Source organism: Lutjanus erythropterus, chromosome 6, assembly GCF_056507025.1.
Source record: "Lutjanus erythropterus isolate fLutEry1 chromosome 6, fLutEry1.hap2, whole genome shotgun sequence".
NCBI lineage: Eukaryota > Metazoa > Chordata > Actinopteri > Lutjaniformes > Lutjanidae > Lutjanus > Lutjanus erythropterus.
The window spans coordinates 41,697,796-41,715,185 of NC_139322.1; the positions used below are offsets into that span (position 1 = coordinate 41,697,796).

Genomic DNA, 17,390 nt, shown 5'->3' on the forward strand with positions numbered 1-17,390 from the left:
GGAGGGTGCACCGTTCCCGGCGGCACTGCAATACCGGGTCGATGCGTGGAGTGAACGGAGCGAGCCCCTTTTTCAGCTCCCGGTGCTAAAAATCCCTTTAATATGTTGTCCCCTTATAGGGGACGTATCAGATATTAAACTGATAAGAACAGATACTACACTTGATCTTAGCCAAAAGGCCGAGAAGCGATGACCCCCCAGCCCCTTGCTGCCCCACCCCACCTCCCGGAACAGTCCTCACCGGCCGCGGTGAAGCCGTTTCAACTGCGCACCAGAGGGGGCCGCTGCTTAGCACCTCCGCCCAAGGGCTCCATGGCTGGGCTCTGAGCCCACTTGAAGGACAGCTGCTTTGCTTTGCTTTGCTTTGCTTTTCACAAGTGCGCAAGGCTCAGCCAAAGGGCAAAGCCTGCCAAAAATGGGTTCAACTCATTGGTGTTCCTCTCCACGGAAGTCTTTAGTAAAAGGCGAAAGACTTGTGCGCTTTGAAGAGAAACCCGAGTAAGTACAGCCCCTCTCCTCCGCGCCAGCCAAGATGTCTGTCGTCCCAGTCCCCGGCCTCACGGTAAGCCCGGCTTGGCTTAGCGTGCGCCAAACTCCCGGGCCACGCCCCTGCCCCTGCCCCTGGCCCCCAACACCCCCGACACTCTCACAGGCTCTATACAGGCAGTGGCTTCGCGGATAGGATGAGTCCCGGCTGTAGGGCGCAGGCTACCGAGCACCAGGGAGACTCAGGCGCCTCCAGACTCTCGCTGAGGACGGGCTGAAAACCCGGAAGGAAAACAGCCGGCACACTCAAAGGGGCATATAGGACCGCTCAAAATGGGGCAATATTCCCTCTCTGTCTGACTGTCCAAAGTGCAAACCTGGCTGCATTTTTGTCAGGCTTTGTCTTGCTCCTCTTTCCGTTCCGTTCCGTTCCGAGCCGCGCTCCCTCCCGCTCCCCAGCCGTCAAGGCTCAAATGCAGTAGTTTCAGAGCGCGAGTCCGCAGGGACGCCAGCGAGCCAAGGCGGCGTTAAGGACGCTGTTCAGGCCGCGGTGCCGTCCACTTTGAACCCCGGTCTTTTTCGGTCTCCGGGCTTGCGGTTGAGCCACGGAGCCCTCAATCTGCACTGGCGTTTTGCTTTTCCACAAGGCAGGAGGAGGGTGCACCGTTCCCGGCGGCACTGCAATACCGGGTCGATGCGTGGAGTGAACGGAGCGAGCCCCTTTTTCAGCTCCCGGTGCTAAAAATCCCTTTAATATGTTGTCCCCTTATAGGGGACGTATCAGATATTAAACTGATAAGAACAGATACTACACTTGATCTTAGCCAAAAGGCCGAGAAGCGATGACCCCCCAGCCCCTTGCTGCCCCACCCCACCTCCCGGAACAGTCCTCACCGGCCGCGGTGAAGCCGTTTCAACTGCGCACCAGAGGGGGCCGCTGCTTAGCACCTCCGCCCAAGGGCTCCATGGCTGGGCTCTGAGCCCACTTGAAGGACAGCTGCTTTGCTTTGCTTTGCTTTTCACAAGTGCGCAAGGCTCAGCCAAAGGGCAAAGCCTGCCAAAAATGGGTTCAACTCATTGGTGTTCCTCTCCACGGAAGTCTTTAGTAAAAGGCGAAAGACTTGTGCGCTTTGAAGAGAAACCCGAGTAAGTACAGCCCCTCTCCTCCGCGCCAGCCAAGACCTCTGTCGTCCCAGTCCCCGGCCTCAGGGTAAGCCCGGCTTGGCTTAGCGTGCGCCAAACTCCCGGGCCACGCCCCTGCCCCTGCCCCTGGCCCCCAACACCCCCGACACTCTCACAGGCTCTATACAGGCAGTGGCTTCGCGGATAGGATGAGTCCCGGCTGTAGGGCGCAGGCTACCGAGCACCAGGGAGACTCAGGCGCCTCCAGACTCTCGCTGAGGATGGGCTGAAAACCCGGAAGGAAAACAGCCGGCACACTCAAAGGGGCATATAGGACCGCTCAAAATGGGGCAATATTCCCTCTCTGTCTGACTGTCCAAAGTGCAAACCTGGCTGCATTTTTGTCAGGCTTTGTCTTGCTCCTCTTTCCGTTCCGTTCCGAGCCGCGCTCCCTCCCCCTCCCCAGCCGTCAAGGCTCAAATGCAGTAGTTTCAGAGCGCGAGTCCGCAGGGACGCCAGCGAGCCAAGGCGGCGTTAAGGACGCTGTTCAGGCCGCGGTGCCGTCCACTTTGAACCCCGGTCTTTTTCGGTCTCCGGGCTTGCGGTTGAGCCACGGAGCCCTCAATCTGCACTGGCGTTTTGCTTTTCCACAAGGCAGGAGGAGGGTGCACCGTTCCCGGCGGCACTGCAATACCGGGTCGATGCGTGGAGTGAACGGAGCGAGCCCCTTTTTCAGCTCCCGGTGCTAAAAATCCCTTTAATATGTTGTCCCCTTATAGGGGACGTATCAGATATTAAACTGATAAGAACAGATACTACACTTGATCTTAGCCAAAAGGCCGAGAAGCGATGACCCCCCAGCCCCTTGCTGCCCCACCCCACCTCCCGGAACAGTCCTCACCGGCCGCGGTGAAGCCGTTTCAACTGCGCACCAGAGGGGGCCGCTGCTTAGCACCTCCGCCCAAGGGCTCCATGGCTGGGCTCTGAGCCCACTTGAAGGACAGCTGCTTTGCTTTGCTTTGCTTTGCTTTTCACAAGTGCGCAAGGCTCAGCCAAAGGGCAAAGCCTGCCAAAAATGGGTTCAACTCATTGGTGTTCCTCTCCACGGAAGTCTTTAGTAAAAGGCGAAAGACTTGTGCGCTTTGAAGAGAAACCCGAGTAAGTACAGCCCCTCTCCTCCGCGCCAGCCAAGATGTCTGTCGTCCCAGTCCCCGGCCTCACGGTAAGCCCGGCTTGGCTTAGCGTGCGCCAAACTCCCGGGCCACGCCCCTGCCCCTGCCCCTGGCCCCCAACACCCCCGACACTCTCACAGGCTCTATACAGGCAGTGGCTTCGCGGATAGGATGAGTCCCGGCTGTAGGGCGCAGGCTACCGAGCACCAGGGAGACTCAGGCGCCTCCAGACTCTCGCTGAGGACGGGCTGAAAACCCGGAAGGAAAACAGCCGGCACACTCAAAGGGGCATATAGGACCGCTCAAAATGGGGCAATATTCCCTCTCTGTCTGACTGTCCAAAGTGCAAACCTGGCTGCATTTTTGTCAGGCTTTGTCTTGCTCCTCTTTCCGTTCCGTTCCGTTCCGAGCCGCGCTCCCTCCCGCTCCCCAGCCGTCAAGGCTCAAATGCAGTAGTTTCAGAGCGCGAGTCCGCAGGGACGCCAGCGAGCCAAGGCGGCGTTAAGGACGCTGTTCAGGCCGCGGTGCCGTCCACTTTGAACCCCGGTCTTTTTCGGTCTCCGGGCTTGCGGTTGAGCCACGGAGCCCTCAATCTGCACTGGCGTTTTGCTTTTCCACAAGGCAGGAGGAGGGTGCACCGTTCCCGGCGGCACTGCAATACCGGGTCGATGCGTGGAGTGAACGGAGCGAGCCCCTTTTTCAGCTCCCGGTGCTAAAAATCCCTTTAATATGTTGTCCCCTTATAGGGGACGTATCAGATATTAAACTGATAAGAACAGATACTACACTTGATCTTAGCCAAAAGGCCGAGAAGCGATGACCCCCCAGCCCCTTGCTGCCCCACCCCACCTCCCGGAACAGTCCTCACCGGCCGCGGTGAAGCCGTTTCAACTGCGCACCAGAGGGGGCCGCTGCTTAGCACCTCCGCCCAAGGGCTCCATGGCTGGGCTCTGAGCCCACTTGAAGGACAGCTGCTTTGCTTTGCTTTGCTTTTCACAAGTGCGCAAGGCTCAGCCAAAGGGCAAAGCCTGCCAAAAATGGGTTCAACTCATTGGTGTTCCTCTCCACGGAAGTCTTTAGTAAAAGGCGAAAGACTTGTGCGCTTTGAAGAGAAACCCGAGTAAGTACAGCCCCTCTCCTCCGCGCCAGCCAAGACCTCTGTCGTCCCAGTCCCCGGCCTCAGGGTAAGCCCGGCTTGGCTTAGCGTGCGCCAAACTCCCGGGCCACGCCCCTGCCCCTGCCCCTGGCCCCCAACACCCCCGACACTCTCACAGGCTCTATACAGGCAGTGGCTTCGCGGATAGGATGAGTCCCGGCTGTAGGGCGCAGGCTACCGAGCACCAGGGAGACTCAGGCGCCTCCAGACTCTCGCTGAGGATGGGCTGAAAACCCGGAAGGAAAACAGCCGGCACACTCAAAGGGGCATATAGGACCGCTCAAAATGGGGCAATATTCCCTCTCTGTCTGACTGTCCAAAGTGCAAACCTGGCTGCATTTTTGTCAGGCTTTGTCTTGCTCCTCTTTCCGTTCCGTTCCGAGCCGCGCTCCCTCCCCCTCCCCAGCCGTCAAGGCTCAAATGCAGTAGTTTCAGAGCGCGAGTCCGCAGGGACGCCAGCGAGCCAAGGCGGCGTTAAGGACGCTGTTCAGGCCGCGGTGCCGTCCACTTTGAACCCCGGTCTTTTTCGGTCTCCGGGCTTGCGGTTGAGCCACGGAGCCCTCAATCTGCACTGGCGTTTTGCTTTTCCACAAGGCAGGAGGAAGGTGCACCGTTCCCGGCGGCACTGCAATACCGGGTCGATGCGTGGAGTGAACGGAGCGAGCCCCTTTTTCAGCTCCCGGTGCTAAAAATCCCTTTAATATGTTGTCCCCTTATAGGGGACGTATCAGATATTAAACTGATAAGAACAGATACTACACTTGATCTTAGCCAAAAGGCCGAGAAGCGATGACCACCCAGCCCCTTGCTGCCCCACCCCACCTCCCGGAACAGTCCTCACCGGCCGCGGTGAAGCCGTTTCAACTGCGCACCAGAGGGGGCCGCTGCTTAGCACCTCTGCCCAAGGGCTCCATGGCTGGGCTCTGAGCCCACTTGAAGGACAGCTGCTTTGCTTTGCTTTGCTTTGCTTTGCTTTTCACAAGTGCGCAAGGCTCAGCCAAAGGGCAAAGCCTGCCAAAAATGGGTTCAACTCATTGGTGTTCCTCTCCACGGAAGTCTTTAGTAAAAGGCGAAAGACTTGTGCGCTTTGAAGAGAAACCCGAGTAAGTACAGCCCCTCTCCTCCGCGCCAGCCAAGATGTCTGTCGTCCCAGTCCCCGGCCTCACGGTAAGCCCGGCTTGGCTTAGCGTGCGCCAAACTCCCGGGCCACGCCCCTGCCCCTGCCCCTGGCCCCCAACACCCCCGACACTCTCACAGGCTCTATACAGGCAGTGGCTTCGCGGATAGGATGAGTCCCGGCTGTAGGGCGCAGGCTACCGAGCACCAGGGAGACTCAGGCGCCTCCAGACTCTCGCTGAGGACGGGCTGAAAACCCGGAAGGAAAACAGCCGGCACACTCAAAGGGGCATATAGGACCGCTCAAAATGGGGCAATATTCCCTCTCTGTCTGACTGTCCAAAGTGCAAACCTGGCTGCATTTTTGTCAGGCTTTGTCTTGCTCCTCTTTCCGTTCCGTTCCGTTCCGAGCCGCGCTCCCCAGCCGTCAAGGCTCAAATGCCGTCAAGGCTCAAATGCAGTAGTTTCAGAGCGCGAGTCCGCAGGGACGCCAGCGAGCCAAGGCGGCGTTAAGGACGCTGTTCAGGCCGCGGTGCCGTCCACTTTGAACCCCGGTCTTTTTCGGTCTCCGGGCTTGCGGTTGAGCCACGGAGCCCTCAATCTGCACTGGCGTTTTGCTTTTCCACAAGGCAGGAGGAGGGTGCACCGTTCCCGGCGGCACTGCAATACCGGGTCGATGCGTGGAGTGAACGGAGCGAGCCCCTTTTTCAGCTCCCGGTGCTAAAAATCCCTTTAATATGTTGTCCCCTTATAGGGGACGTATCAGATATTAAACTGATAAGAACAGATACTACACTTGATCTTAGCCAAAAGGCCGAGAAGCGATGACCCCCCAGCCCCTTGCTGCCCCACCCCACCTCCCGGAACAGTCCTCACCGGCCGCGGTGAAGCCGTTTCAACTGCGCACCAGAGGGGGCCGCTGCTTAGCACCTCCGCCCAAGGGCTCCATGGCTGGGCTCTGAGCCCACTTGAAGGACAGCTGCTTTGCTTTGCTTTGCTTTGCTTTTCACAAGTGCGCAAGGCTCAGCCAAAGGGCAAAGCCTGCCAAAAATGGGTTCAACTCATTGGTGTTCCTCTCCACGGAAGTCTTTAGTAAAAGGCGAAAGACTTGTGCGCTTTGAAGAGAAACCCGAGTAAGTACAGCCCCTCTCCTCCGCGCCAGCCAAGATGTCTGTCGTCCCAGTCCCCGGCCTCACGGTAAGCCCGGCTTGGCTTAGCGTGCGCCAAACTCCCGGGCCACGCCCCTGCCCCTGCCCCTGGCCCCCAACACCCCCGACACTCTCACAGGCTCTATACAGGCAGTGGCTTCGCGGATAGGATGAGTCCCGGCTGTAGGGCGCAGGCTACCGAGCACCAGGGAGACTCAGGCGCCTCCAGACTCTCGCTGAGGACGGGCTGAAAACCCGGAAGGAAAACAGCCGGCACACTCAAAGGGGCATATAGGACCGCTCAAAATGGGGCAATATTCCCTCTCTGTCTGACTGTCCAAAGTGCAAACCTGGCTGCATTTTTGTCAGGCTTTGTCTTGCTCCTCTTTCCGTTCCGTTCCGTTCCGAGCCGCGCTCCCTCCCGCTCCCCAGCCGTCAAGGCTCAAATGCAGTAGTTTCAGAGCGCGAGTCCGCAGGGACGCCAGCGAGCCAAGGCGGCGTTAAGGACGCTGTTCAGGCCGCGGTGCCGTCCACTTTGAACCCCGGTCTTTTTCGGTCTCCGGGCTTGCGGTTGAGCCACGGAGCCCTCAATCTGCACTGGCGTTTTGCTTTTCCACAAGGCAGGAGGAGGGTGCACCGTTCCCGGCGGCACTGCAATACCGGGTCGATGCGTGGAGTGAACGGAGCGAGCCCCTTTTTCAGCTCCCGGTGCTAAAAATCCCTTTAATATGTTGTCCCCTTATAGGGGACGTATCAGATATTAAACTGATAAGAACAGATACTACACTTGATCTTAGCCAAAAGGCCGAGAAGCGATGACCCCCCAGCCCCTTGCTGCCCCACCCCACCTCCCGGAACAGTCCTCACCGGCCGCGGTGAAGCCGTTTCAACTGCGCACCAGAGGGGGCCGCTGCTTAGCACCTCCGCCCAAGGGCTCCATGGCTGGGCTCTGAGCCCACTTGAAGGACAGCTGCTTTGCTTTGCTTTGCTTTGCTTTGCTTTGCTTTTCACAAGTGCGCAAGGCTCAGCCAAAGGGCAAAGCCTGCCAAAAATGGGTTCAACTCATTGGTGTTCCTCTCCACGGAAGTCTTTAGTAAAAGGCGAAAGACTTGTGCGCTTTGAAGAGAAACCCGAGTAAGTACAGCCCCTCTCCTCCGCGCCAGCCAAGATGTCTGTCGTCCCAGTCCCCGGCCTCACGGTAAGCCCGGCTTGGCTTAGCGTGCGCCAAACTCCCGGGCCACGCCCCTGCCCCTGCCCCTGGCCCCCAACACCCCCGACACTCTCACAGGCTCTATACAGGCAGTGGCTTCGCGGATAGGATGAGTCCCGGCTGTAGGGCGCAGGCTACCGAGCACCAGGGAGACTCAGGCGCCTCCAGACTCTCGCTGAGGACGGGCTGAAAACCCGGAAGGAAAACAGCCGGCACACTCAAAGGGGCATATAGGACCGCTCAAAATGGGGCAATATTCCCTCTCTGTCTGACTGTCCAAAGTGCAAACCTGGCTGCATTTTTGTCAGGCTTTGTCTTGCTCCTCTTTCCGTTCCGTTCCGTTCCGAGCCGCGCTCCCTCCCCCTCCCCAGCCGTCAAGGCTCAAATGCAGTAGTTTCAGAGCGCGAGTCCGCAGGGACGCCAGCGAGCCAAGGCGGCGTTAAGGACGCTGTTCAGGCCGCGGTGCCGTCCACTTTGAACCCCGGTCTTTTTCGGTCTCCGGGCTTGCGGTTGAGCCACGGAGCCCTCAATCTGCACTGGCGTTTTGCTTTTCCACAAGGCAGGAGGAGGGTGCACCGTTCCCGGCGGCACTGCAATACCGGGTCGATGCGTGGAGTGAACGGAGCGAGCCCCTTTTTCAGCTCCCGGTGCTAAAAATCCCTTTAATATGTTGTCCCCTTATAGGGGACGTATCAGATATTAAACTGATAAGAACAGATACTACACTTGATCTTAGCCAAAAGGCCGAGAAGCGATGACCCCCCAGCCCCTTGCTGCCCCACCCCACCTCCCGGAACAGTCCTCACCGGCCGCGGTGAAGCCGTTTCAACTGCGCACCAGAGGGGGCCGCTGCTTAGCACCTCCGCCCAAGGGCTCCATGGCTGGGCTCTGAGCCCACTTGAAGGACAGCTGCTTTGCTTTGCTTTGCTTTGCTTTGCTTTTCACAAGTGCGCAAGGCTCAGCCAAAGGGCAAAGCCTGCCAAAAATGGGTTCAACTCATTGGTGTTCCTCTCCACGGAAGTCTTTAGTAAAAGGCGAAAGACTTGTGCGCTTTGAAGAGAAACCCGAGTAAGTACAGCCCCTCTCCTCCGCGCCAGCCAAGATGTCTGTCGTCCCAGTCCCCGGCCTCACGGTAAGCCCGGCTTGGCTTAGCGTGCGCCAAACTCCCGGGCCACGCCCCTGCCCCTGCCCCTGGCCCCCAACACCCCCGACACTCTCACAGGCTCTATACAGGCAGTGGCTTCGCGGATAGGATGAGTCCCGGCTGTAGGGCGCAGGCTACCGAGCACCAGGGAGACTCAGGCGCCTCCAGACTCTCGCTGAGGACGGGCTGAAAACCCGGAAGGAAAACAGCCGGCACACTCAAAGGGGCATATAGGACCGCTCAAAATGGGGCAATATTCCCTCTCTGTCTGACTGTCCAAAGTGCAAACCTGGCTGCATTTTTGTCAGGCTTTGTCTTGCTCCTCTTTCCGTTCCGTTCCGTTCCGAGCCGCGCTCCCTCCCCCTCCCCAGCCGTCAAGGCTCAAATGCAGTAGTTTCAGAGCGCGAGTCCGCAGGGACGCCAGCGAGCCAAGGCGGCGTTAAGGACGCTGTTCAGGCCGCGGTGCCGTCCACTTTGAACCCCGGTCTTTTTCGGTCTCCGGGCTTGCGGTTGAGCCACGGAGCCCTCAATCTGCACTGGCGTTTTGCTTTTCCACAAGGCAGGAGGAGGGTGCACCGTTCCCGGCGGCACTGCAATACCGGGTCGATGCGTGGAGTGAACGGAGCGAGCCCCTTTTTCAGCTCCCGGTGCTAAAAATCCCTTTAATATGTTGTCCCCTTATAGGGGACGTATCAGATATTAAACTGATAAGAACAGATACTACACTTGATCTTAGCCAAAAGGCCGAGAAGCGATGACCCCCCAGCCCCTTGCTGCCCCACCCCACCTCCCGGAACAGTCCTCACCGGCCGCGGTGAAGCCGTTTCAACTGCGCACCAGAGGGGGCCGCTGCTTAGCACCTCCGCCCAAGGGCTCCATGGCTGGGCTCTGAGCCCACTTGAAGGACAGCTGCTTTGCTTTGCTTTGCTTTGCTTTGCTTTTCACAAGTGCGCAAGGCTCAGCCAAAGGGCAAAGCCTGCCAAAAATGGGTTCAACTCATTGGTGTTCCTCTCCACGGAAGTCTTTAGTAAAAGGCGAAAGACTTGTGCGCTTTGAAGAGAAACCCGAGTAAGTACAGCCCCTCTCCTCCGCGCCAGCCAAGATGTCTGTCGTCCCAGTCCCCGGCCTCACGGTAAGCCCGGCTTGGCTTAGCGTGCGCCAAACTCCCGGGCCACGCCCCTGCCCCTGCCCCTGGCCCCCAACACCCCCGACACTCTCACAGGCTCTATACAGGCAGTGGCTTCGCGGATAGGATGAGTCCCGGCTGTAGGGCGCAGGCTACCGAGCACCAGGGAGACTCAGGCGCCTCCAGACTCTCGCTGAGGACGGGCTGAAAACCCGGAAGGAAAACAGCCGGCACACTCAAAGGGGCATATAGGACCGCTCAAAATGGGGCAATATTCCCTCTCTGTCTGACTGTCCAAAGTGCAAACCTGGCTGCATTTTTGTCAGGCTTTGTCTTGCTCCTCTTTCCGTTCCGTTCCGTTCCGAGCCGCGCTCCCTCCCCCTCCCCAGCCGTCAAGGCTCAAATGCAGTAGTTTCAGAGCGCGAGTCCGCAGGGACGCCAGCGAGCCAAGGCGGCGTTAAGGACGCTGTTCAGGCCGCGGTGCCGTCCACTTTGAACCCCGGTCTTTTTCGGTCTCCGGGCTTGCGGTTGAGCCACGGAGCCCTCAATCTGCACTGGCGTTTTGCTTTTCCACAAGGCAGGAGGAGGGTGCACCGTTCCCGGCGGCACTGCAATACCGGGTCGATGCGTGGAGTGAACGGAGCGAGCCCCTTTTTCAGCTCCCGGTGCTAAAAATCCCTTTAATATGTTGTCCCCTTATAGGGGACGTATCAGATATTAAACTGATAAGAACAGATACTACACTTGATCTTAGCCAAAAGGCCGAGAAGCGATGACCCCCCAGCCCCTTGCTGCCCCACCCCACCTCCCGGAACAGTCCTCACCGGCCGCGGTGAAGCCGTTTCAACTGCGCACCAGAGGGGGCCGCTGCTTAGCACCTCCGCCCAAGGGCTCCATGGCTGGGCTCTGAGCCCACTTGAAGGACAGCTGCTTTGCTTTGCTTTGCTTTGCTTTGCTTTTCACAAGTGCGCAAGGCTCAGCCAAAGGGCAAAGCCTGCCAAAAATGGGTTCAACTCATTGGTGTTCCTCTCCACGGAAGTCTTTAGTAAAAGGCGAAAGACTTGTGCGCTTTGAAGAGAAACCCGAGTAAGTACAGCCCCTCTCCTCCGCGCCAGCCAAGATGTCTGTCGTCCCAGTCCCCGGCCTCACGGTAAGCCCGGCTTGGCTTAGCGTGCGCCAAACTCCCGGGCCACGCCCCTGCCCCTGCCCCTGGCCCCCAACACCCCCGACACTCTCACAGGCTCTATACAGGCAGTGGCTTCGCGGATAGGATGAGTCCCGGCTGTAGGGCGCAGGCTACCGAGCACCAGGGAGACTCAGGCGCCTCCAGACTCTCGCTGAGGACGGGCTGAAAACCCGGAAGGAAAACAGCCGGCACACTCAAAGGGGCATATAGGACCGCTCAAAATGGGGCAATATTCCCTCTCTGTCTGACTGTCCAAAGTGCAAACCTGGCTGCATTTTTGTCAGGCTTTGTCTTGCTCCTCTTTCCGTTCCGTTCCGTTCCGAGCCGCGCTCCCTCCCCCTCCCCAGCCGTCAAGGCTCAAATGCAGTAGTTTCAGAGCGCGAGTCCGCAGGGACGCCAGCGAGCCAAGGCGGCGTTAAGGACGCTGTTCAGGCCGCGGTGCCGTCCACTTTGAACCCCGGTCTTTTTCGGTCTCCGGGCTTGCGGTTGAGCCACGGAGCCCTCAATCTGCACTGGCGTTTTGCTTTTCCACAAGGCAGGAGGAGGGTGCACCGTTCCCGGCGGCACTGCAATACCGGGTCGATGCGTGGAGTGAACGGAGCGAGCCCCTTTTTCAGCTCCCGGTGCTAAAAATCCCTTTAATATGTTGTCCCCTTATAGGGGACGTATCAGATATTAAACTGATAAGAACAGATACTACACTTGATCTTAGCCAAAAGGCCGAGAAGCGATGACCCCCCAGCCCCTTGCTGCCCCACCCCACCTCCCGGAACAGTCCTCACCGGCCGCGGTGAAGCCGTTTCAACTGCGCACCAGAGGGGGCCGCTGCTTAGCACCTCCGCCCAAGGGCTCCATGGCTGGGCTCTGAGCCCACTTGAAGGACAGCTGCTTTGCTTTGCTTTGCTTTGCTTTTCACAAGTGCGCAAGGCTCAGCCAAAGGGCAAAGCCTGCCAAAAATGGGTTCAACTCATTGGTGTTCCTCTCCACGGAAGTCTTTAGTAAAAGGCGAAAGACTTGTGCGCTTTGAAGAGAAACCCGAGTAAGTACAGCCCCTCTCCTCCGCGCCAGCCAAGATGTCTGTCGTCCCAGTCCCCGGCCTCACGGTAAGCCCGGCTTGGCTTAGCGTGCGCCAAACTCCCGGGCCACGCCCCTGCCCCTGCCCCTGGCCCCCAACACCCCCGACACTCTCACAGGCTCTATACAGGCAGTGGCTTCGCGGATAGGATGAGTCCCGGCTGTAGGGCGCAGGCTACCGAGCACCAGGGAGACTCAGGCGCCTCCAGACTCTCGCTGAGGACGGGCTGAAAACCCGGAAGGAAAACAGCCGGCACACTCAAAGGGGCATATAGGACCGCTCAAAATGGGGCAATATTCCCTCTCTGTCTGACTGTCCAAAGTGCAAACCTGGCTGCATTTTTGTCAGGCTTTGTCTTGCTCCTCTTTCCGTTCCGTTCCGTTCCGAGCCGCGCTCCCTCCCCCTCCCCAGCCGTCAAGGCTCAAATGCAGTAGTTTCAGAGCGCGAGTCCGCAGGGACGCCAGCGAGCCAAGGCGGCGTTAAGGACGCTGTTCAGGCCGCGGTGCCGTCCACTTTGAACCCCGGTCTTTTTCGGTCTCCGGGCTTGCGGTTGAGCCACGGAGCCCTCAATCTGCACTGGCGTTTTGCTTTTCCACAAGGCAGGAGGAGGGTGCACTGTTCCCGGCGGCACTGCAATACCGGGTCGATGCGTGGAGTGAACGGAGCGAGCCCCTTTTTCAGCTCCCGGTGCTAAAAATCCCTTTAATATGTTGTCCCCTTATAGGGGACGTATCAGATATTAAACTGATAAGAACAGATACTACACTTGATCTTAGCCAAAAGGCCGAGAAGCGATGACCCCCCAGCCCCTTGCTGCCCCACCCCACCTCCCGGAACAGTCCTCACCGGCCGCGGTGAAGCCGTTTCAACTGCGCACCAGAGGGGGCCGCTGCTTAGCACCTCCGCCCAAGGGCTCCATGGCTGGGCTCTGAGCCCACTTGAAGGACAGCTGCTTTGCTTTGCTTTGCTTTGCTTTTCACAAGTGCGCAAGGCTCAGCCAAAGGGCAAAGCCTGCCAAAAATGGGTTCAACTCATTGGTGTTCCTCTCCACGGAAGTCTTTAGTAAAAGGCGAAAGACTTGTGCGCTTTGAAGAGAAACCCGAGTAAGTACAGCCCCTCTCCTCCGCGCCAGCCAAGATGTCTGTCGTCCCAGTCCCCGGCCTCACGGTAAGCCCGGCTTGGCTTAGCGTGCGCCAAACTCCCGGGCCACGCCCCTGCCCCTGCCCCTGGCCCCCAACACCCCCGACACTCTCACAGGCTCTATACAGGCAGTGGCTTCGCGGATAGGATGAGTCCCGGCTGTAGGGCGCAGGCTACCGAGCACCAGGGAGACTCAGGCGCCTCCAGACTCTCGCTGAGGACGGGCTGAAAACCCGGAAGGAAAACAGCCGGCACACTCAAAGGGGCATATAGGACCGCTCAAAATGGGGCAATATTCCCTCTCTGTCTGACTGTCCAAAGTGCAAACCTGGCTGCATTTTTGTCAGGCTTTGTCTTGCTCCTCTTTCCGTTCCGTTCCGTTCCGAGCCGCGCTCCCTCCCGCTCCCCAGCCGTCAAGGCTCAAATGCAGTAGTTTCAGAGCGCGAGTCCGCAGGGACGCCAGCGAGCCAAGGCGGCGTTAAGGACGCTGTTCAGGCCGCGGTGCCGTCCACTTTGAACCCCGGTCTTTTTCGGTCTCCGGGCTTGCGGTTGAGCCACGGAGCCCTCAATCTGCACTGGCGTTTTGCTTTTCCACAAGGCAGGAGGAGGGTGCACCGTTCCCGGCGGCACTGCAATACCGGGTCGATGCGTGGAGTGAACGGAGCGAGCCCCTTTTTCAGCTCCCGGTGCTAAAAATCCCTTTAATATGTTGTCCCCTTATAGGGGACGTATCAGATATTAAACTGATAAGAACAGATACTACACTTGATCTTAGCCAAAAGGCCGAGAAGCGATGACCCCCCAGCCCCTTGCTGCCCCACCCCACCTCCCGGAACAGTCCTCACCGGCCGCGGTGAAGCCGTTTCAACTGCGCACCAGAGGGGGCCGCTGCTTAGCACCTCCGCCCAAGGGCTCCATGGCTGGGCTCTGAGCCCACTTGAAGGACAGCTGCTTTGCTTTGCTTTGCTTTTCACAAGTGCGCAAGGCTCAGCCAAAGGGCAAAGCCTGCCAAAAATGGGTTCAACTCATTGGTGTTCCTCTCCACGGAAGTCTTTAGTAAAAGGCAAAAGACTTGTGCGCTTTGAAGAGAAACCCGAGTAAGTACAGCCCCTCTCCTCCGCGCCAGCCAAGACCTCTGTCGTCCCAGTCCCCGGCCTCAGGGTAAGCCCGGCTTGGCTTAGCGTGCGCCAAACTCCCGGGCCACGCCCCTGCCCCTGCCCCTGGCCCCCAACACCCCCGACACTCTCACAGGCTCTATACAGGCAGTGGCTTCGCGGATAGGATGAGTCCCGGCTGTAGGGCGCAGGCTACCGAGCACCAGGGAGACTCAGGCGCCTCCAGACTCTCGCTGAGGATGGGCTGAAAACCCGGAAGGAAAACAGCCGGCACACTCAAAGGGGCATATAGGACCGCTCAAAATGGGGCAATATTCCCTCTCTGTCTGACTGTCCAAAGTGCAAACCTGGCTGCATTTTTGTCAGGCTTTGTCTTGCTCCTCTTTCCGTTCCGTTCCGAGCCGCGCTCCCTCCCCCTCCCCAGCCGTCAAGGCTCAAATGCAGTAGTTTCAGAGCGCGAGTCCGCAGGGACGCCAGCGAGCCAAGGCGGCGTTAAGGACGCTGTTCAGGCCGCGGTGCCGTCCACTTTGAACCCCGGTCTTTTTCGGTCTCCGGGCTTGCGGTTGAGCCACGGAGCCCTCAATCTGCACTGGCGTTTTGCTTTTCCACAAGGCAGGAGGAAGGTGCACCGTTCCCGGCGGCACTGCAATACCGGGTCGATGCGTGGAGTGAACGGAGCGAGCCCCTTTTTCAGCTCCCGGTGCTAAAAATCCCTTTAATATGTTGTCCCCTTATAGGGGACGTATCAGATATTAAACTGATAAGAACAGATACTACACTTGATCTTAGCCAAAAGGCCGAGAAGCGATGACCACCCAGCCCCTTGCTGCCCCACCCCACCTCCCGGAACAGTCCTCACCGGCCGCGGTGAAGCCGTTTCAACTGCGCACCAGAGGGGGCCGCTGCTTAGCACCTCTGCCCAAGGGCTCCATGGCTGGGCTCTGAGCCCACTTGAAGGACAGCTGCTTTGCTTTGCTTTGCTTTGCTTTGCTTTTCACAAGTGCGCAAGGCTCAGCCAAAGGGCAAAGCCTGCCAAAAATGGGTTCAACTCATTGGTGTTCCTCTCCACGGAAGTCTTTAGTAAAAGGCGAAAGACTTGTGCGCTTTGAAGAGAAACCCGAGTAAGTACAGCCCCTCTCCTCCGCGCCAGCCAAGATGTCTGTCGTCCCAGTCCCCGGCCTCACGGTAAGCCCGGCTTGGCTTAGCGTGCGCCAAACTCCCGGGCCACGCCCCTGCCCCTGCCCCTGGCCCCCAACACCCCCGACACTCTCACAGGCTCTATACAGGCAGTGGCTTCGCGGATAGGATGAGTCCCGGCTGTAGGGCGCAGGCTACCGAGCACCAGGGAGACTCAGGCGCCTCCAGACTCTCGCTGAGGACGGGCTGAAAACCCGGAAGGAAAACAGCCGGCACACTCAAAGGGGCATATAGGACCGCTCAAAATGGGGCAATATTCCCTCTCTGTCTGACTGTCCAAAGTGCAAACCTGGCTGCATTTTTGTCAGGCTTTGTCTTGCTCCTCTTTCCGTTCCGTTCCGTTCCGAGCCGCGCTCCCTCCCCCTCCCCAGCCGTCAAGGCTCAAATGCAGTAGTTTCAGAGCGCGAGTCCGCAGGGACGCCAGCGAGCCAAGGCGGCGTTAAGGACGCTGTTCAGGCCGCGGTGCCGTCCACTTTGAACCCCGGTCTTTTTCGGTCTCCGGGCTTGCGGTTGAGCCACGGAGCCCTCAATCTGCACTGGCGTTTTGCTTTTCCACAAGGCAGGAGGAGGGTGCACCGTTCCCGGCGGCACTGCAATACCGGGTCGATGCGTGGAGTGAACGGAGCGAGCCCCTTTTTCAGCTCCCGGTGCTAAAAATCCCTTTAATATGTTGTCCCCTTATAGGGGACGTATCAGATATTAAACTGATAAGAACAGATACTACACTTGATCTTAGCCAAAAGGCCGAGAAGCGATGACCCCCCAGCCCCTTGCTGCCCCACCCCACCTCCCGGAACAGTCCTCACCGGCCGCGGTGAAGCCGTTTCAACTGCGCACCAGAGGGGGCCGCTGCTTAGCACCTCCGCCCAAGGGCTCCATGGCTGGGCTCTGAGCCCACTTGAAGGACAGCTGCTTTGCTTTGCTTTGCTTTGCTTTTCACAAGTGCGCAAGGCTCAGCCAAAGGGCAAAGCCTGCCAAAAATGGGTTCAACTCATTGGTGTTCCTCTCCACGGAAGTCTTTAGTAAAAGGCGAAAGACTTGTGCGCTTTGAAGAGAAACCCGAGTAAGTACAGCCCCTCTCCTCCGCGCCAGCCAAGATGTCTGTCGTCCCAGTCCCCGGCCTCACGGTAAGCCCGGCTTGGCTTAGCGTGCGCCAAACTCCCGGGCCACGCCCCTGCCCCTGCCCCTGGCCCCCAACACCCCCGACACTCTCACAGGCTCTATACAGGCAGTGGCTTCGCGGATAGGATGAGTCCCGGCTGTAGGGCGCAGGCTACCGAGCACCAGGGAGACTCAGGCGCCTCCAGACTCTCGCTGAGGACGGGCTGAAAACCCGGAAGGAAAACAGCCGGCACACTCAAAGGGGCATATAGGACCGCTCAAAATGGGGCAATATTCCCTCTCTGTCTGACTGTCCAAAGTGCAAACCTGGCTGCATTTTTGTCAGGCTTTGTCTTGCTCCTCTTTCCGTTCCGTTCCGTTCCGAGCCGCGCTCCCTCCCCCTCCCCAGCCGTCAAGGCTCAAATGCAGTAGTTTCAGAGCGCGAGTCCGCAGGGACGCCAGCGAGCCAAGGCGGCGTTAAGGACGCTGTTCAGGCCGCGGTGCCGTCCACTTTGAACCCCGGTCTTTTTCGGTCTCCGGGCTTGCGGTTGAGCCACGGAGCCCTCAATCTGCACTGGCGTTTTGCTTTTCCACAAGGCAGGAGGAGGGTGCACCGTTCCCGGCGGCACTACAATACCGGGTCGATGCGTGGAGTGAACGGAGCGAGCCCCTTTTTCAGCTCCCGGTGCTAAAAATCCCTTTAATATGTTGTCCCCTTATAGGGGACGTATCAGATATTAAACTGATAAGAACAGATACTACACTTGATCTTAGCCAAAAGGCCGAGAAGCGATGACCCCCCAGCCCCTTGCTGCCCCACCCCACCTCCCGGAACAGTCCTCACCGGCCGCGGTGAAGCCGTTTCAACTGCGCACCAGAGGGGGCCGCTGCTTAGC

General features: G+C 58.7%; 31 non-coding genes across 31 annotated transcripts; all 31 read right to left on the reverse strand.

The window, feature by feature from the left end:
* LOC146325898 (U2 spliceosomal RNA) lies at positions 1 to 191 on the reverse strand. The gene has a single exon (XR_014771152.1). It is a non-coding gene; the product is annotated as a U2 spliceosomal RNA (small nuclear RNA).
* Positions 192 to 387: 196 nt separating this feature from the next.
* LOC146325899 (U5 spliceosomal RNA) lies at positions 388 to 502 on the reverse strand. The gene has a single exon (XR_014770986.1). It is a non-coding gene; the product is annotated as a U5 spliceosomal RNA (small nuclear RNA).
* Positions 503 to 1,139: 637 nt separating this feature from the next.
* Positions 1,140 to 1,330, reverse strand: LOC146325900 (U2 spliceosomal RNA). Its single transcript, XR_014771163.1, has one exon. It is a non-coding gene; the product is annotated as a U2 spliceosomal RNA (small nuclear RNA).
* Positions 1,331 to 1,521: 191 nt separating this feature from the next.
* On the reverse strand, positions 1,522 to 1,636 carry LOC146325901 (U5 spliceosomal RNA). The gene has a single exon (XR_014770987.1). It is a non-coding gene; the product is annotated as a U5 spliceosomal RNA (small nuclear RNA).
* A 632-nt stretch (positions 1,637 to 2,268) lies between these two features.
* On the reverse strand, positions 2,269 to 2,459 carry LOC146325902 (U2 spliceosomal RNA). Its single transcript, XR_014771164.1, has one exon. It is a non-coding gene; the product is annotated as a U2 spliceosomal RNA (small nuclear RNA).
* Positions 2,460 to 2,655: 196 nt separating this feature from the next.
* Positions 2,656 to 2,770, reverse strand: LOC146325903 (U5 spliceosomal RNA). The gene has a single exon (XR_014770988.1). It is a non-coding gene; the product is annotated as a U5 spliceosomal RNA (small nuclear RNA).
* A 637-nt stretch (positions 2,771 to 3,407) lies between these two features.
* On the reverse strand, positions 3,408 to 3,598 carry LOC146325904 (U2 spliceosomal RNA). The gene has a single exon (XR_014771165.1). It is a non-coding gene; the product is annotated as a U2 spliceosomal RNA (small nuclear RNA).
* Positions 3,599 to 3,789: 191 nt separating this feature from the next.
* On the reverse strand, positions 3,790 to 3,904 carry LOC146325905 (U5 spliceosomal RNA). The gene has a single exon (XR_014770989.1). It is a non-coding gene; the product is annotated as a U5 spliceosomal RNA (small nuclear RNA).
* A 632-nt stretch (positions 3,905 to 4,536) lies between these two features.
* Positions 4,537 to 4,727, reverse strand: LOC146325906 (U2 spliceosomal RNA). The gene has a single exon (XR_014770850.1). It is a non-coding gene; the product is annotated as a U2 spliceosomal RNA (small nuclear RNA).
* Positions 4,728 to 4,928: 201 nt separating this feature from the next.
* LOC146325907 (U5 spliceosomal RNA) lies at positions 4,929 to 5,043 on the reverse strand. Its single transcript, XR_014770990.1, has one exon. It is a non-coding gene; the product is annotated as a U5 spliceosomal RNA (small nuclear RNA).
* Positions 5,044 to 5,687: 644 nt separating this feature from the next.
* Positions 5,688 to 5,878, reverse strand: LOC146325908 (U2 spliceosomal RNA). Its single transcript, XR_014771167.1, has one exon. It is a non-coding gene; the product is annotated as a U2 spliceosomal RNA (small nuclear RNA).
* Positions 5,879 to 6,074: 196 nt separating this feature from the next.
* LOC146325909 (U5 spliceosomal RNA) lies at positions 6,075 to 6,189 on the reverse strand. Its single transcript, XR_014770991.1, has one exon. It is a non-coding gene; the product is annotated as a U5 spliceosomal RNA (small nuclear RNA).
* Positions 6,190 to 6,826: 637 nt separating this feature from the next.
* LOC146325910 (U2 spliceosomal RNA) lies at positions 6,827 to 7,017 on the reverse strand. Its single transcript, XR_014771168.1, has one exon. It is a non-coding gene; the product is annotated as a U2 spliceosomal RNA (small nuclear RNA).
* Positions 7,018 to 7,223: 206 nt separating this feature from the next.
* On the reverse strand, positions 7,224 to 7,338 carry LOC146325911 (U5 spliceosomal RNA). Its single transcript, XR_014770992.1, has one exon. It is a non-coding gene; the product is annotated as a U5 spliceosomal RNA (small nuclear RNA).
* A 637-nt stretch (positions 7,339 to 7,975) lies between these two features.
* Positions 7,976 to 8,166, reverse strand: LOC146325912 (U2 spliceosomal RNA). The gene has a single exon (XR_014771169.1). It is a non-coding gene; the product is annotated as a U2 spliceosomal RNA (small nuclear RNA).
* A 201-nt stretch (positions 8,167 to 8,367) lies between these two features.
* Positions 8,368 to 8,482, reverse strand: LOC146325913 (U5 spliceosomal RNA). Its single transcript, XR_014770993.1, has one exon. It is a non-coding gene; the product is annotated as a U5 spliceosomal RNA (small nuclear RNA).
* Positions 8,483 to 9,119: 637 nt separating this feature from the next.
* LOC146325914 (U2 spliceosomal RNA) lies at positions 9,120 to 9,310 on the reverse strand. The gene has a single exon (XR_014771170.1). It is a non-coding gene; the product is annotated as a U2 spliceosomal RNA (small nuclear RNA).
* Positions 9,311 to 9,511: 201 nt separating this feature from the next.
* Positions 9,512 to 9,626, reverse strand: LOC146325915 (U5 spliceosomal RNA). The gene has a single exon (XR_014770994.1). It is a non-coding gene; the product is annotated as a U5 spliceosomal RNA (small nuclear RNA).
* Positions 9,627 to 10,263: 637 nt separating this feature from the next.
* LOC146325916 (U2 spliceosomal RNA) lies at positions 10,264 to 10,454 on the reverse strand. The gene has a single exon (XR_014771171.1). It is a non-coding gene; the product is annotated as a U2 spliceosomal RNA (small nuclear RNA).
* Positions 10,455 to 10,655: 201 nt separating this feature from the next.
* On the reverse strand, positions 10,656 to 10,770 carry LOC146325917 (U5 spliceosomal RNA). Its single transcript, XR_014770995.1, has one exon. It is a non-coding gene; the product is annotated as a U5 spliceosomal RNA (small nuclear RNA).
* A 637-nt stretch (positions 10,771 to 11,407) lies between these two features.
* LOC146325918 (U2 spliceosomal RNA) lies at positions 11,408 to 11,598 on the reverse strand. Its single transcript, XR_014770754.1, has one exon. It is a non-coding gene; the product is annotated as a U2 spliceosomal RNA (small nuclear RNA).
* A 196-nt stretch (positions 11,599 to 11,794) lies between these two features.
* Positions 11,795 to 11,909, reverse strand: LOC146325919 (U5 spliceosomal RNA). Its single transcript, XR_014770997.1, has one exon. It is a non-coding gene; the product is annotated as a U5 spliceosomal RNA (small nuclear RNA).
* A 637-nt stretch (positions 11,910 to 12,546) lies between these two features.
* Positions 12,547 to 12,737, reverse strand: LOC146325920 (U2 spliceosomal RNA). The gene has a single exon (XR_014770909.1). It is a non-coding gene; the product is annotated as a U2 spliceosomal RNA (small nuclear RNA).
* A 196-nt stretch (positions 12,738 to 12,933) lies between these two features.
* On the reverse strand, positions 12,934 to 13,048 carry LOC146325921 (U5 spliceosomal RNA). The gene has a single exon (XR_014770998.1). It is a non-coding gene; the product is annotated as a U5 spliceosomal RNA (small nuclear RNA).
* A 637-nt stretch (positions 13,049 to 13,685) lies between these two features.
* LOC146325922 (U2 spliceosomal RNA) lies at positions 13,686 to 13,876 on the reverse strand. Its single transcript, XR_014770755.1, has one exon. It is a non-coding gene; the product is annotated as a U2 spliceosomal RNA (small nuclear RNA).
* A 191-nt stretch (positions 13,877 to 14,067) lies between these two features.
* On the reverse strand, positions 14,068 to 14,182 carry LOC146325923 (U5 spliceosomal RNA). The gene has a single exon (XR_014771133.1). It is a non-coding gene; the product is annotated as a U5 spliceosomal RNA (small nuclear RNA).
* A 632-nt stretch (positions 14,183 to 14,814) lies between these two features.
* LOC146325924 (U2 spliceosomal RNA) lies at positions 14,815 to 15,005 on the reverse strand. Its single transcript, XR_014770851.1, has one exon. It is a non-coding gene; the product is annotated as a U2 spliceosomal RNA (small nuclear RNA).
* A 201-nt stretch (positions 15,006 to 15,206) lies between these two features.
* Positions 15,207 to 15,321, reverse strand: LOC146325925 (U5 spliceosomal RNA). Its single transcript, XR_014770999.1, has one exon. It is a non-coding gene; the product is annotated as a U5 spliceosomal RNA (small nuclear RNA).
* A 637-nt stretch (positions 15,322 to 15,958) lies between these two features.
* Positions 15,959 to 16,149, reverse strand: LOC146325926 (U2 spliceosomal RNA). The gene has a single exon (XR_014770756.1). It is a non-coding gene; the product is annotated as a U2 spliceosomal RNA (small nuclear RNA).
* A 196-nt stretch (positions 16,150 to 16,345) lies between these two features.
* LOC146325927 (U5 spliceosomal RNA) lies at positions 16,346 to 16,460 on the reverse strand. The gene has a single exon (XR_014771000.1). It is a non-coding gene; the product is annotated as a U5 spliceosomal RNA (small nuclear RNA).
* A 637-nt stretch (positions 16,461 to 17,097) lies between these two features.
* Positions 17,098 to 17,288, reverse strand: LOC146325928 (U2 spliceosomal RNA). Its single transcript, XR_014770904.1, has one exon. It is a non-coding gene; the product is annotated as a U2 spliceosomal RNA (small nuclear RNA).
* Between the last annotated feature and the right edge of the window lie 102 nt (positions 17,289 to 17,390).